A 14,667-nucleotide genomic window follows, 5' to 3' on the forward strand; every position below is an offset into this window, starting at 1 on the left:
GTGCGGTCACTGAATGGAATCGCTCCAGGCTTGAGTTTCCGCTTTTGAACAAGAATGACAGCTCCAGTGGGATGCTTGGAGGTCAGGACGAAAGAAAAGAACGTAAGAACACTTGGATGGAAAACACTTCTGGAAATACTAAGTATTTTTTCTCTCGTTTGGACTTTGGCAAACCAAGATGTTTTGGGAAGGGTCTGGCACTCTGTGTTCCTAAAATTGGTCTCCTAGATGGAGTTGGAGGAAGGGGAGTGAGGGAATGTTGCTTTCGTCAGGATGTCCCGAGTGAAAAAGGGCGAGGGGGAGTGAGAGCCCTGAGCCAGAAGCAAGTCAGGGACCTAGAGAAGAGGGACATCGCAGGCGACTGCAAGGAGTGCGGCGTCTGCACCCGCAGTGGCGAAGGCTAGCGGGAGACCTGAGGGGAGAGAGGACAGGGGCGAGGAAATCCAGGGAAAGCGCGCGGATTGGTCCTCTCCTTGGGGCGTGTGCTTCTTTGCGCCAAGCGATTGGTGGCGGGAAAGTAGCAGGTAAACCGGCCCCCGCCGCCTCGCCATTGGTCAGCGGCCTCTCTAGCTGCCACACAACTGGCCCGCAGGCCGCCGAGCCGCGCGTGGATTGGACGGGGGCGGCCGCCCAGACCGGCTCCCTTCGGGCGCTAGGATTGGCTGGCGGGAAGAGGCAGGTATCCGGGCTCCGCGACTCCTCCATTGGTGGGCGGGGAAGGGGGGTTGGGCACAGCGATTGGTGGGCGGGGGGCCGGGCCTGGGCCGGCGGGGAGCGGATTGGTCGGAAAGTAGGTTAGTGGTGCGACATTTAGGGAAGGCAGAAAGTAGGTCAGGGACGGAGGTGCCTGTTTACCCGCGCCGGACTCACCGCCGCCGCCGCCGCGGGATCCGAGTGGGGGCGCGGGTGCGGGCGCTCCCGGCGAGCCACGGTGAGTGTCGGGCTGGCCGCGGCCAGCGGCGCGGCCGCGGGCACCCCGTCGGGGCCGTTAGCACCCTGGCAGGCGCGGCGCCTCAGCCGCCGCCCGGGGCGCAGCCCGGCCGCCGGGGAGCCCTGACCGACGTGCCCGCTGCCGGCCTTAAAGGGCCCGTGCCCGCTCCCTGCCCCCACCCGGGCCGCGGGGAGGCTGCGCTCCTTAAAGGCGCCGCGCCCGTCCGCCCCCATCCTCACTCGCGGGGGTTGGCGCTGCGGGGTAGAGCGGGCAGAGGTGCCGCAGGCGCCCTTAAAGGGACCGGGAAAGAGTCCGCGGGAATACCCACCTCCCCTCTGCGGGCATCGCTACCTGACCCGGGGGGTGGCGGGGAGAGGAGGTAGGAGCAGCCAGCTGCCTCTTAAAGGGACAGCTCCACCCTTTGGGAGCAGTGACCCGGCTGAGGGCGAGTCCTAGGATGTATCCCTGGAAGGTTCGGGGACCCCCGAAGCGACCATCCTTGACGGCTGCACCCCAGGGGCGTTGGGCGAGAGATGCTGCTTCTGCTCTTCCTCCGCCTCCTCCACTTCCCTTTCGGGAGCCTGCGGGGCTGGGTGGGGGCGGGGAGGGCGTCTCCGCCGGACTTGGGGAGTCCGAGCCCCCCGTTGCCCCTTCGGCCCTGTCGCGGGTGCTGCCGCTGCACCCGGGTATTCCCCGCCGGAGATGCGGCCGACCCCAGCCTGCGAACTTTCGTCCGGCCTGCGCCATCTGGGTCCTGGGCAGCCCGGGGAGGATCCCCCTTGGGTCTGCGAGCAGGTGCTCCACGGCACGGGGATGTCGCCCGGCGCCCAGGTGTGGGCCCGGCGCCCGCCCTGGAGTCCTGGAGACCGCAGCGAGGCTGGGTTTAGCACGGGGTTTGACAGATGTCAAAGAAAAAGCTTCCCGCTCACGATTGCCGGACGTTGACAGCCAAGAGAGCTCTTGTTTGCTCAGAGGAATAAGTGGAAGAATAGAAATTAATGCCGACCTTGTGGGGCTCGAGTCAGTCACCCCGAGGGGTCGTGGGAACCGGCTGCGGAACCGAGGGCAGGCGCGGGAGAAGGAAAGGCTGCACTGGACATGGGCGTTTGTTGTCAAGTTTGTGCGGGCCGGTGGGGTATCAGGCTGTCCCCCCTCACCTCACCTTTCCCATCCTCTTTTCCCTCCCCTGCCTCGGCCCCTTCCGAGTCACCTAGTGTTGTTTTGGCACTTTTGCGCGTGCTGTCTTCTCTCCCTGCTTACATAGCTACTCCTCGGCAAGGAATTATTAGCCAAGTTTTATCACTCAGCTTCCAGAAATTAGATTCGAAGAAGCATTTCTTGACCGTACGTGTATTTCCAGGATCTTCGTTTTTTAAAAAATCCATAAAAGCTGCCCATTAGCTGCATCTAGTTTTGCACAGTGCTTGTCATTTGTCCTCCTGACATCTGCTGCTGTTCCTTCCTTTAATCTATTTTTATATGACAACTATTATTTTAATTCTTCTTGTCTCATTGATATCAGGATCTGTCAATTGGGTTGGTGGAGTTTTTAATTAATGTACTGGTTGAATCATGAGCTTAAAATAATCATTGCTGCTCCTGAGCAGTTTTGAATAATCTCATGCTCTCCGTGCTTGCAAGATTTTAAAAAGAAAAGAAAAAATCACTGCTGTTAAATTTGATTTCCATATCAATGAAACTCTAAAATATTTTTTTTAACACAAAATTGAATCTTTCACTCCATGCTCTGTTACTGAATTCACTTTACTAATAAGTCTTTAAAACACTTTGTTGAACATATTTAGAAGGCTTTAAAATTTCCTGGGCAGGATTTGAAATTGCCTGTATTATCTAAAGCTGGATCTGTAGGGGCATTTTTGGTTTTGATTGTAGATGTAGCCAGTGCATAATAATAGTAAGTTAAAGCTATGGTTAAATTTATACCTTATTCCAACCCCTAGAGTTTAGAAAGAGGGAAAGAGAAAGGAGCAGGTGTGGTAGAAGAGCACTTGTTGGAGAGAATCTCCTGGTTCTAGCCCAGACTTGGGCTTTCATGGCTGTGCTACTTGGGGCAGGTCCCTGAACCTTTCCGAGTTCTACTTGCCTCAGATGGAAAGTAAGGCAGTTGAACTAGGTGATCTCAGAGGTTCCTGCTGCTCTAAAGTTCTGTGCATCTCTAAATATTTAATACAGCTGAATTCAGGTTGGTATTTACCTGCTGGAGCCTCCAGAATATCTGAGCTGAAGTCCTATTTTCTTGGGAAACTTAAACAGATCAACAGATGGTGTTTTAAAGAATCCATTTCAAATGATTTATAAAATGATGACTACTCAGGAATTTGTCTGCTATTTGCGGAAGAGGTTCGCCTACCACAGAGAGGAAAAGGAAGTGGCCCTACTTTCAGATTTATCGCTCCATACCAACGATCTCTATGCAATTTATATACTAGTATAACAATGGACAGGCACTGTAGAAAGACTTGTTAACAAAATGCATAAGCATATGTAAAAACGAAATATTCTGTATCTCTCTTTGGTATAAGGGTTGCCTTCCTTCTATGGGCTTTCTTCTATTTATGAGTCCATCAACTCATGGTGGTTGGAGAAAGTCAGATATTAAAGAAACAGTTTCTGCCCCATGTGATGTTACAGTCATAGGTAGTGATTTTCGTTAACATCGTGATAGCAGTTGCAGGGAAGTAATTTTTTACTTCCTTTTTAAACCTCGAGGTTTAGTTAGGAGCCTAGAAATACAGGTATGTCACCCTTCTCCACAGTCTTTTCTCTCATTGCCACTTCATCATAATACCCTGACTTACCCGAGACACCCACCCTGGCTTTTCTCCTCCCTCTGTCTCTAAACAAGACCTGCTCTGACTTAAGCTCCCTCAGCATCTCTTCCTTCCGGCTCAGAATGTCTTGTCGCTTTCCCCCATCTCTCCTCTTTTCCTCCCAGTTTGGAAAACGCAAGTGAATTTCTCCCCTGTTCCCTCTTCTTAGACCCTCAATTTGGGCAGGAGCCTGGTCTCTGGTAGCAGGACCTGGGACTTGGGTTGGGTGGTGTGTCCTTGGACAAGCGCTAGACTCCTCTGACTGCAGGCTCCTCCTCTGTGGTGTGATGAAGGAGCCTGCCTCCTACAGTCCCTGTGAGGATCAGGGGAGATGATGTGGGTAAAACGCCTGGCACACAGGAAGCCCTCCCTCAGTGTCTGCTGACACTCCCTCTCAGTGCTGCCAGGGTCCTGTCAGTCCTGTCACGGGAATATCCTTCGTGCTGTTTGCCCTCAGTCTCCTTACCAACCCTAGAAAAGCCCTTGTCTTGATTGAGGAGGGAAGGATGGAAGGGGAAGAAACAGGCCTGCTGTGGGCCACTGTGCAGCGGGCAGCTTTCATGTGTCTGCACTTGGTGCCCCTGGGCCCCTGTCTCGCTCCCCTCCCTGCCTGGCAGCCTCTCCCAGGGCTGTGAACGGTCACCCCCTCCACTCTCTCATCGGCTCCACTCTTAGCTCCTGCACCCTCTCTACTATCCTTCTTCATACTTCATCTCAAATATCTCCAAAAACTTTAAGTCTTGAATTGCAGGGCCTCATTCTTAGTCCTAAATTGTTGTTCTTGGCCCTTTTGCAGCTTATACCCACCTGTCTTTCCCTCCTTTTTGAAATCTCCTCCTCCCTCAGCCTTTAGGTCACATTGCTTTCTTGGTTTCCTTCCTGCACACCCTAAAAGTAGGTGTGTTTTTGGGCCTCTGCTCTTCACACTAGCCCAGTGGGCTCAGGTCCCCTTTCCGGTCCTGATGTGTCTCTCCTGCTTCAGCTGCTAGCAGGTCCATTGTAGACATTCACGGCAGCCTGTTGCCAGCATCCGTGGCCTTGGAGTTACAGGTTGCAAACTGCTTGCAAGCATGGTCTCATTTCATCCTCATGACAGCTGTACCCCTTCACCATCAGGCTGTCCTGAGAGGGACTTTGGTTGGGTGGTTAAAAGCACAGACTTTGGAGCCAGATTTTATATCCTAACTGTTTCTTACTAGGTTTATGACTTGTGGTCAAGTTGCTTTGCTCTCTCTGTCTTGGTGTTCTCATCAGTAAGACTGGAATCACTTTAGTCCTTACCTCAGAGTGTTGCAGTGTGGATTCAATGAGTTAAAGAATTAAAAATACATGAAGCTCTTCATGGAACATAGTAAACGTTCATGGTTGTTAGCTGTCAGTCTTGCTGCTCCTTCTTGCGTCTCCACACGCAGCCCGCCTGGCTGTGTGCACAGGACTGTCCAATCAAGCTGAAGAGCTGTCTGCTCCCTGGACCAGCCCTTGGCCCGTTCTATGCCTCAGCCTTCTCTCATCCAAATCCTACTCTTCTTTAAGACCCAGCTCAAATGCTTGGTCCTCCTGGAGCTATTTCTTCATTTTGTTTTTCTTCCTCCCCACACTGGGCGGCAGTGTCCCCAGCCCTTGATCTAGCTCTAATTATTGTAGGTACTGCTGCATCCCATATCGTGTTGGGCTGTCTCTGGGAATATCTTACCTGCTGGTTCCAGGCCAAGCACTTTGTGGGGAGTTCATCTTGGTTTCCCCAAATCACAGGCATAGGGAGCCTTCAGGATATGCTTGTCCAATGCCAATTAATGATCTTGAGGAGGAGGAGATGGGGTGGGATAGGCACTCAGGGACTAAGCACATGGAGGGAAGGGGATATACCTGTGGAGAGGTGGGAGCATGAGAGGAGGGATGCAACAGGGGCACGAGTGGGCGTGGCCATGAGTAGTTAGGTCTGCATGGAAGGAGGGATTGAGTTGGGGACCTAAAGTCGGGGAGATGAGATTGGGTAAGCTTTAGTCATCTTTGCTTCAGGAGAACGTTGAGTGCTGGCACATGATGGGAAATTATTTTTATGTTAGTACATGCTGTCCTTTTAAATAGGGTAAACTCATGTTTATCCAGCCTGGTTAAAGAAGGGGATGGATGGTCTGTCTAATTTAATATTCTGGTTAATACTCTACCCATTAGATTTTGTACATATGCTGAGTAAAACATTTACACGTACTTATGCTTTCAACTACTGTTTGAAATGTGTGACCTGGGCAAATTAGCTATCTTCTTTGAGTCTGATTTACCTCATTTGCAAAATAGAAATAATAATAATGATGGTAACGGCAGCTAACATTTATTGAACATTCTCTAAGTGCCAGCAGATATGTTAGTCACCTTATGTTTATTAACTTGTTTAATCCTCATAACAGCCCTATGAGGGAGGTACCATGATTATCCTTATTTTACAAGTGAGGTGGTTTTGTGAACTGCCCAGCTGGTATGGGGTGGAGCCAGATTGGTGCAGGGGGACGGGGGAGGGACGGACACTTCCAGAGTCTGCTGTCTAACCACTGCGGTAGATGCCTGCTGGGAGGAACCACTGGATTTGATCCCGTGTCTGAAGCAGCCGGCACCAGGCCAGGAGCCAGGGAGGCCCGAGGTGATTGGTGACTAGTCTTATTGCTGACAGACATGGTGTATACCTCCTTTTAAGCAGGACTGAAGTCCTCTGTGGTGGGACACAAGGGGTGCACGTCTGGATATTACCCAAGTGTGAGTTACAGGGGCTTGTGAGCGTGCATCTCACATCCTGTTGTACATTTCTGTATCTCTTGCTTCCTCCTGCCTTTCTGCGGCGTTGCTCTGACGTAAGCCTCATGTGGCTCAGCCAGCCCCTCCCCAGACAGCTTGTGTGAGATGAACCTCCTAACAGAACTCCTCACCCACTGCCCCCGCCGGGCCATCTGCGGAGAGCGTCACGGGGAGGAGACCTTTTGTAAAGTCTCTCACCTCTTCCTCCTCTCCAGCTTCTTACCCCAAAGACAGATGTCCACAGCCTTAATGTGTACGTATATATAAATATATTTTTTAATGCCAGTTGTTCCCCAAATACATTTAGATAGTAAGGGAAACATTGTTTTATCTCAAGAACCTGTTACATAAAAATGTGTTATATAATGTTCAAATGTATACTGCACGGTGAAATTAGATACTACTTTTTTTTTCCCAAAGAATAGAAAGATAATAAACACAGGCTATACTGAAGGTAATTAAACTCAGATTTGAAAGGCATGGAAAGACATGCCCTGCCCTCAGAGTTATTGTTTTAAATCTCTGTTCACCTTCTTGAATGCTCCAAGTATAGAATGTTTGGGAAGTTGACCCGAATCTGCCATGGAATGCTACTGTGAAATACTCTGGAAGTCGTCTTTTTTGGGGGGGCGAAGAGGGGGGATGTCTCCTGCTCACTTATATCTCTCTCATGTCTAAGCAGAGGGAAGAGGCTCTTTTTGCCTCCCTCATGCTTAGACCATCAAGGTCATATTTTAACCAGTTTTCTGCTCTACCTTCTACTTCCTTCAGTTCCTCCCACATGATGTGGCCAACTTTGCCTTCCAAGAACAGCCCTGCTGCCACTGGCCTGTGGTTGACACTCCTGTATCCAGTCTTCCAGACTCTCCAGAGTCTGACCCTGTTCCCCCTGCTCACCAGTCCTGCTTCCTGCCTCTACCTCCATTTGCAGACCAAGCCCAGTGCCTGGGGTTCAGTTCTGCTTGTCCCTGCCCAGGCCACCCCATGCCCTACTCTCTCCTTCTGTCTGTCTTCCCTCAGCTCTCTCCCTTGACCTGAGAGGCCTCTCTTCTTGGCCCCAGCCTGCCTTGAAACTCCCTTCTTTGTGAAACTTCCTCTGATGACATTTGTCCCCTTTGTGCTCTCTCTCTCACACTTTTTTTACTTTTGATTGCCAGACATTCATTCAGAAGCATTGGTACTTCATAATTAGCATATTGATCATATCGATTCCAATTAGAATGGTCAGTTCTCTCATTTTTTAATTGTCTCATGAATAATTATCTTGTCCTCACTTCCCACCCTCCAGTTCTACTCATTGACTCATTCAGTGAAGTTTATTGGATGCCTGCCGTGTGCATAGCAGTGTTCCAGGCACTGAAGGTACAGCAGTGAACAAAACAGAGTCCCAGGGGAAGGAGACAGACTGTAAACAGTTAAGCATGTTAACTCCTGGTAGTGCTAGATGCTAGGTAAGCAACCACATAGAACAACCACATAGAGTAAAACCACATAGAGTAAAAACCACATAGTGATGATGAAGGAGGTTGCTTTAGCTGGGTCCTCGGGTGAAGAGGTGACATTTGAGCTCAGCTGCAGGAAGATGTGGGGAAAGTATCTTAGGAAGAGGGAACAACCAGTGCAAAGGTCCTGAGATTGGAAGTAGTTTGATTGTTTTTGAAATAAAATAAAGGCCAGTGTAACTGGATTTTTAGTTCCTTGAGTTTAGATGTTTTATCCTCCCTGTAACCCTTAGCTCAGTGCCAACAGCCCTGTAAATACTTGCACTCAAAACTGGAGCATTTGCCCTTGGTTATACATTGTACAAAAAGCAGTTTACCGTATCCTGCTGAGAAGGCTTTTAATAAAACATTCTATTGCACATAAACAAATTAAGGGTTTGTAGGATTTTCTCATAAATATACTCCTAGCATGTATCACCAACTATTACTGTTTTTGTTTTGTTTTGTTTTGTTTTGTTTTTTTGTGGTACGCGGGCCTCTCGCTGTTGTGGCCTCTCCCGTTGCGGAGCACAGGCTCCGGACGCGCAGCCTCAGCGGCCATGGCTCACGGGCCCAGCCGCTCCGCGGCCTGTGGGATCCTCCCGGACCGGGGCACGAACCCGCGTCCCCTGCATCGGCAGGCGGACTCTCAACCACTGCGCCACCAGGGAAGCCCTATTACTGTTTTAATTATGTCTAGTGCAGAGCTTCAAACTTCAGAATTCTGTTTTATATGCACAGCCATCTTAAAAACAGATTTTGTTTCAAAAGTTCATTTGTAAGGCAGTTGATGGAAACTTGGGATAAATTTTTCTATAGAATAAAATGAACTAAATGGTGGTTTGGATCCCAGGCAAGCCCACAAAAGCCATTTAGTGCTGACTCTAGCTGAAACCATACTATTTAGTACTAAAGTGTTATCAGCATTAATTAAGCCTTCTGAAGCTAGACCCCCATCTATATAGCATTAAAGGTCATTTACTACTAGCGTTAATGGGACCCATTTACCTAAGTTACTTCTCCTACTATTTTTCTAGTCTGACAAAAAGGTTTATAAAAGGGATTTTTGCCTTTGTGCCTTTAAGATTTCATTTCATGTGTTATAAATGAGACAGTGGTGTGGAGAGTGGGGAAAACTGTGGGCTGGGAGCTGGGAGAGGCCTGGGCTCCAGTCTTTGCCAGCCACTGACTTGCTGAGTAACTTTGAGTAAGTTGCGCTCATTGAACTTTGATTTCTCAGGTCCTTCTTGGCTATAAAATCCTGTTTTCTCAATGTCACGGGAAAACATGCATGTATTTCATTGTTCAAACCTGCCCTCCAGTAGCTACCTCCACTTTCGTTTTGAAGAAGTAGGTGGCACACAAACAATGAGGAACTCAAGAAGTTCCCATGTGTGGTACCCAACAGTTATGCCTTCGATATGAACCTTGATTTTAATCTGCTATCTCTCTTGACGAGTTGAAAGAAATTTTGTCCTAGAACTTTTGGTCCAGATAAGATTCCTGTGTTCTTCCTCAACTTATCTTCCATGTAATTATGTAAATCATTTTTTCTTTTTAACTCTTAGGGATAAAAATGGTGACTCTGGTTTGTTGCTTTTGAAATATACTTATAAGTGCCCTTAGGGAATGGAACGAGTTTGCAGGAGAGAGCAGAGCTGAAGGAGTGTGGGATCAAAAACAATTTTAAATGTTAAATGCAAAGCTATTTTCAGTATCCTGCTGGAGGAAAAAAAAAAATTTTTTTTTTTTTTTTGAGGCTTTAGATTAGAAGAGGTTCCTGCTCCAAAGGAGAAGAGCTTCAGGTTTTGCAGTGGTGAAAACTACCCGATCCTTTACCTACCACCCCTCCCTTCCTGCTCTCCCACCTCTGAGTTGTTTTTGGCCTCAAGAGCCACATTTGCTATTTGAGAGGTTTGATATTTAAGCAATGCTAGTCTCAGAGCTCAGCTGGGACTTAGGGTGTTAGAGGCTTAGAGTTCAGCTGTCTTAGGGTGCAGAGTGCTACATGGCGAACTTCCCCAGTAGATTCTAGAATGAGGGAAGCCTCATTGGGAGTGACAGTGCACTTTGAGCTCTGCCTCTGTTTGATTACTTGTGAATAGTATGTTTCATTTTTTTCTTTTTCCGTTACTTGAAGGCATAACAAGAGGAGTTGGTGCAAGAAGTTGTTGCTCTGCGGATTTCACTTGGGAGCTAGAGGGTGGCATTATACCCAGCGTTCCTCCTTAGATCCTGGAATACTGGCAGGAATTTTGTCTGTTTTTTTTCTCTGCTGTATCCCCAGCAACTAAGACAGTGTCTGCACAGAGTAGTCAATAAATTGTTGCTGAGTGAGTGAGTTCAGCTTGGGAAAACCTCAGCTTTCCCACCCTAACAGTATATAGGCTCATGTGCTTGGTCTTGCAGTGTACTTTGGATTTTAGGATACTGTTTCCTTTTGTCACCTATGTTTTTCTTATTCTTCAGGTTGGCCAGATATCAGTATCTTTTATTGATGATCAGGACTTAGCTGGCCATGGATGTCCCTACCCTGCTGATGTTTATCTTTATGTTATCTTTAATTGGCTCCAAAGTACAGCAAATCAATAGCTGAGCCACATCAACTAAAAGAAAACCTACTGCATATTTCTTTGGGTGTAGTACTATACATTTCTTTATTCAGTCAACAAATACCTGAAGGGCAATATACCAGGCACCATGGAGACCCAGAGGAAGAACAGAAATAGTTGTTGTGGCCAAGGAGCCTGCAGTTTTATCTGCAGATGGATAAACCAAGGCCACATATAATGTCAATAAAGTGGTCTAGATGATCTATAACTGCTACAGGAATTCAGAGACTAGAGAGTTCTTTGTGAGTTGCCATGTGAGGGAGGAGGCTTCATGGAAGTGATCAGATTTAATCCAGACTTTTTAAGGATGTGTAGAATTTTGATTCACAGAAAAGGGTAGCACAGGTATTTCCAGGGAGCAAGTGGGTGGGAACACATCATAATTAAAAGCACAGAGGTAGGAATGACCAGCTTGTATTCAGGGACACAGCCTTGCCTAGAATGGAGGGTTCTTCATTTCAGACGATAATAATTGCTAATATATAGAGAGTTCTTATGATGTCCTTAGCACTTCACATATATTACCTGATTTAATGCCTACAAAACCCCATGAAGTAGGTACAATTATTAGCATCATTTTAGAAATGAGGAAATTGAAGCATAGAGTTATCCAGTAACCTGCCTAAGGTCACATAGCTAAGAAGCAGTGGATCCAGGTGTAAAAACCAAGCCATGGAGACTCTTGACCAGTGGAATCCTTTGTCTCCCACTGTCCTCCAGATGCAGGATTTGGGCTTGGCTGGGGGTTTTAGAGTCATGAGCTGGAAGTGGACAAGACTCTGTTTAGTCCACTCCTTAGTTTTGTAGAAGAAACTCAGCAACGTTAAGTGGCAAGTCAAAGTTTACCTAGTGAGGTAGAGAGTGGTAAAAACCACTGAAGTTGTCTTATTATGATTATGATTTTAGTGATGTGAAATGATTCTCCCTAAAGCATTAGTCCAGTATGAATGTTCCAGCTGGATTGGAGCAGAGGGACTAACCGCAGCAGAGACCTGATATGAGGCTACTAGCTGAATCCAGACAGAGATTCATCTCAGCGGAGCCAGAACTGGGAATTGTCAGTTATGTTAATCGGCATGGCTGTTTTCAGTTGCCCTTCAGAATTCTAGAGTGTGGGGAACATCTGCTTGTGTGAGTGGCTTTTAAGTATGTGAATCTGCACTGTACTGTGACCGAGACACCTTGATTAATGAATTCTTGAGAAGCAAAGCACCATTATGGAAGTCAAATGTTTAAAAACAAATACCCACATTTTCCAGAAAGGTTCCCTAATTGGGAACCGGATAACCTGCATTCTAGACTGTTTCTGCTACTTACGCACCAGATAGTTTAAGCCAAATAACTTAATGTCTCAAACTGTGGCTGATGCCTTGTCTGTGGAACAGGTATAACAATTCCTGTCCAGCCCCTTACAGTGTGGTTTTGATGCTGAAGTGAGATAAGGAAAGAGTAGGGATTTGGGAAGCGGTAAAGTTGCTCCCTGGTTGTAGGGAGTAGCAGCCGTGGTGTTAATAGTGAAGGTGTACTAGCCTTTCAGGGAGAGCCCGGAGGGCACCGAGGTTGTTCCCCTGCCTCCAGGGTGTGTTTAGGGATGTGGCGCTGTCCACCAAATGGGTGCTGACTAGCCTCATTTTGCTGGTGTAGGGCCGTGTTTTAAAGATGATGATATATTGCACCCTGAGAGATGGGGGGCCAGCCTCGGCATAGATAGAAAAGTTAGACACAGACATCCTAGTTAATCTCTTCTCCTCTGTGCACACCTCTCAGGCTAGTGATGGACAGCTATGAACCAGAAAAACAGGTGTCAGAATCTAGCCAGCTGGCCAGCTGGGCATTCTTAGACGTTTCACCTATCCTGGGGCAATAGGAAGAAGTCCAGAAGAACCTTGATTAGTTTGGGGAATTAGTGGGTGATTCAGCATGCTGTCCAGGTAATACTTGGTTATAAAGCTTGTAGCAAAGTCTTGATATGAAGGACTATAGATTTGCCAAATCTTAATTACTGTTAGTATTGCATGATGTACTTATTATTCATAATAATAATTATAGCAGTACTTAACCTTCGAGCATTTACCATTCTGCCGAGAACTATGCTAAGTGCTCACATGACTTTTCCCATTTAGTACTCACAATAGCCCTGTGGGGTGGGCACTGTCAGTCCCACTTTCTAGTTAGGGAGACTGAGACCCAGTGCCTTTGATGGTACACAGTGAGTGGAAAAGCCATGATTCAAACCCAGGACAGTCTCACTCCAGAGCCTGCACTCTTACCCGACGCATTCTTCTTCCTCCCTTTTCCTGGGACCCAAAAATGCTTTCTGAATCTGGTTTTGAGGTTTCTGACAGCACAGTGGGTCTTTGGAAGGCATTTTTGGTTGATAGTGGCCATGTCTCTCCCTCCTTCATGGCCATGGCTGACATCTAGCAGCTCTTGCCGGCTTCCCTGTGGCTTGTGAGCAAATGGATGGCAAGGATGAATGCAGCAGATTGACTAACTCTTGCCAGCCAGTGCCTATGGGGGGATTTTAAAGAGGGAAAGAGAGGACTACGAAAGAATTGCTCTGGGTCAGTTTTTCAAAAAGTGGCTGGGTAGTTGGTAGTCTGCTCCATTTTCACGTTGATGCTCATCAAAATCTCACAAAAGCCTTTCCCGAGGTCAAGGTCTTGATAACAATGCCATCCACCTTTCATGTGTGATTTACAAAGTAGTTTTTACATGTATTGTCTTGTCTAGTCTTCACCACAGCCTTATGAGGAGAGGAGTTATCAAGACACATTTTGCAGGCTAGAAATACCTAGAGAATTTAAACTACAGTCCAGGGTCCCAAAGCTAGTCAGTGGCAGAGTCAGGCTTAAACACCACTTTTATGACAACTTCTACTTTCTTCCCAAGTTCCTCTTTGCTTACTCTGTTGAAGATGTTCTTAAGTGTTCTGATTTACTATATTCAGAGGTCAGCAGGAATTATTGAAGTGAAGTGCTACAAACTACACTGTTACTGAATCAGAATAAATGAAAGGTCATGTGATTGGTTACTGTGTTAGGTTTAATTGATTTGCACTTACTTTTGATGGTACAGAACATACAAAGATCTTCTGCGGTATATTATTGGACCAGCAGCCCTTCTAGCTTTAAAAGTCCCAAGGCTTTAATAGATGCTAAAACATGGAGTTTATGTAATTTCTTTAAAAAGTTGACCATCGAGTTCTTGGTTGGGAACACAAGCTCTTATTATCACATTGTTTCCATGGAGAAATGAGCCTTGATTCACATGATTTCAGCTCTTGGTGCCTTTTCTAGGAATGGAGTAAACTGCTGTAGGAGAGAGAACTGGTGGTGTTACCACTTAGAGCTGTCTCCCCTCCTGTTACTATAGGAGGCTGGTTTGCTTTTCTGGGCCCTCTCAATTTTCCTGTGACCTGAACATAAATCATCTTGGAGATCCTGTTAATTTCATTTTTGAAAAGTTTTCCATGAAATAAACCTGAATGGAATACTTTCTTATATAGTTTTGAACATCCCCTTTAAGGTATTTAATTGGCGACAAGGGGCTTTGCTAAGAGAATGTAGAACTGGTCTCACTCAAGCTTCTTGTATTAGATGGGACACAGAGCAAATTCCTATATTAGGGAGCTCCACAGACACATTGGCTGAAATTGGGTGGAAGCTGATTTCTTTCTCATGTACCAGTTTAGAGTAGATAAGGGTCCAGGCCTTCTGTCTTCAACATGAAGACAGTGGCTTCCACCAAGTGGCTTCCACTTGGTGGTTGAAGGTGGAAGCTTCAGTTTTTACTGTCTCCCAGGGGAAAGGATCAGGGAGTAATACATGCAGTAATTTTAAGGGCAAGACCTGGAAGTAGCACATTCTTTTATCCCATTGGCCAGAACTTAGTCCTATGGCTACATTTAGCTGCAAAGGAAGCTGGGAAATATCTTCAGTTGGGAGGCCGTGAGTCCAGCAAAATCTGTTTGTCAGGGTGGAAAGGAGACTGAACACTGGGGGAGGCTAGCAGTGTGCTAC

The 14,667-nt window shown here is 47.2% G+C and overlaps 1 protein-coding gene across 4 annotated transcripts in view; it reads left to right on the forward strand.

Moving 5' to 3' along the window:
* The first annotated feature begins 821 nt into the window (after window positions 1-821).
* The window catches only part of BMAL1 (basic helix-loop-helix ARNT like 1), a 103,835-nt gene continuing 89,989 nt past the window's right edge, over window positions 822-14,667 (forward strand). For 3 of the 4 annotated variants that reach the window (XM_082660302.1, XM_082660298.1, XM_082660301.1), the window contains exon 1: window positions 839-931. The gene's annotated coding sequence lies outside the window, so the exon portion shown is untranslated. Of the gene's footprint in view, window positions 932-14,667 lie in introns of all 4 variants that reach the window. The other variant, XM_082660299.1, reaches the window with a different exon arrangement.

Source organism: Grampus griseus (genome assembly GCF_964374135.1).
Source record: "Grampus griseus genome assembly, chromosome: 8".
Classification (NCBI taxonomy): Eukaryota; Metazoa; Chordata; class Mammalia; order Artiodactyla; family Delphinidae; genus Grampus; species Grampus griseus.